At 45.8% G+C, this 1,834-nt stretch overlaps 1 pseudogene; it reads right to left on the bottom strand.

The window, feature by feature from the left end:
- Positions 1–232: 232 nt before the first annotated feature.
- LOC127200599 (60S ribosomal protein L36a-like) lies at positions 233–1,484 on the bottom strand (annotated as a pseudogene).
- Positions 1,485–1,834: the final 350 nt, after the last annotated feature.

Consider the following 1,834-nt stretch of genomic DNA (forward strand, 5'->3'; position numbering starts at 1 on the left):
GTTTGGCACAGGTAAAAGTGGCTGTTAAAGTCACTTCACATATTCCTACCTGGAGGTGATTATTTAAAGTGTGCTGACTTACTCCCCTTTCATTAAAGGTCAAGACAAAGTTAGGTTTTAACTTTTTTTTTTTTTTTTTTTTTTTTTTTTTTTAGCAACACTAACAATAACTTTATTTTTTAACTGGTGATGTTTCTGTGGCTTCAGTATTCTCTTCCCAGACGACTCAGTTCTAGAACTGGGTCATTTGGCCCTTTCTCTTCTTTTCGCCTCCCAGTTCAAAATGCTTGCACCTCTTAATGGATCTGCAGTTGGGCTCAAAACACTAAAGCCTGAGCACGATCTTCTTCGTGGTTTTGGTCTTCTTTCTGAAAATTGGCTTTGTCTGCCCTCCGTAGCCGCTCTGCTTGCGATCGATCGTAGCGCCGCTTCCCTTGGGCGTACAGGGAATCCTTGCCCTTCTTATACTGGTCACTTTGTGAGGCTGGTGCTTGCCGCATTTCTTACAGAAAGTTCTTCGGGTTTTAGGTATGTTGACCGTCTTTGCACTAGAAGTGTCTGTGCAATCGATGAAAGCGAGACTCAGCGTCCGCGTTCGCCACCGCCCAAGAGCCGAACAGGAAAGGGCTAGGTTTTAACATTTTACAAGAAAGGTTTTATCAGAAAGATACATCGGCAGCGCTGGGGGCTAACTGAGTTAGTTGGCAGAGTGCTTGCCAAGCATGGTGAGGCTCTAGGTTCAACTCCCAGGACTACTATATATCCTGGCTCACGCACTGGATGTTTTTGTTTTTTAGAAGCCCCTTCTCTTTCCTGAGGCACGACGCTAGTGCACGTTGATTTTTTAAAAAAGATGTCTTTATTTATTATTTATACAACATTCTGCCCACATGTGCGCCTGTGCACCAGAAGAGGGCACCAAATCTCATTATAGGTGGTTGTGAGCCACCACGTGGTTTCTGGGAGTTGAACTCAGGACCTTTAGGAAGAACAGACAGTGACCTCTGAACCATCTCTCCAGCCCCTAGTGCACATTGGCTTTTAACTGCATGACTTCATGGATATTTACCTATGAATATTTATCTACATAGTCACAATTCAGTCCAAAATCCAGAACATTCCCGGGCCCCTAATCATGCTGCGCACAATTCTGATTTCTACTGATGTTGATTTGTTTCACCTGTCCTTAACTTTTTTTCTCGTTTTTGTTTGTTTGTTGGTTTGAGACAGGGTTTCTCTGTGTAATAGAGCCCCTGGCTGTCCTCAACACCTACAATTAGTGTGCAAATGTGTGTACACACGCACGCACGCTCGCTCCTGCCAGCACCTCATTGGTCCTATGACTATTCTTGAACATGTCTTTTGGCACCTAATTCAGTTCGTTTATTAGAGAAAGTCTGCATTATGAAGTAGCTCTTAATACCCTCACCAGCTAGTGCCGTCATAAAAATCAGTTCCTCTATATACCAGTTTTGATTTTCCATGGCTGTCAGACTCAGGAGCCGGAAACGCTCACAGGCCAGAGGATCTAACCACACTGACTTGGATTTCTGTGATGAGTTTGTTTTGATCTTACTTAGTGGCCTCACCATCCCCTGGATTTTCTGACAGCAGGACAGCAGGACACTCAGCTGGGGTTCTTCCTCCAGTCTCCTTCCACTGCCCCAGGACTAGGCACAGGTGACCTCTAGCTGAGTCACTGTAAATACCCCCCAAACTCTCCCCCCTCCCCCCCAAAAAGGCAAGTGCAGTGAGGCGGGCCTGAGGGACTGAGGTCAGAGGTCAGCAGCCTCAGGAAGGACCAGGTGTCTAAGGGTTGGAGCCAGAAGATGGC

Source organism: Acomys russatus, chromosome 16 (assembly GCF_903995435.1).
Source record: "Acomys russatus chromosome 16, mAcoRus1.1, whole genome shotgun sequence".
NCBI lineage: Eukaryota > Metazoa > Chordata > Mammalia > Rodentia > Muridae > Acomys > Acomys russatus.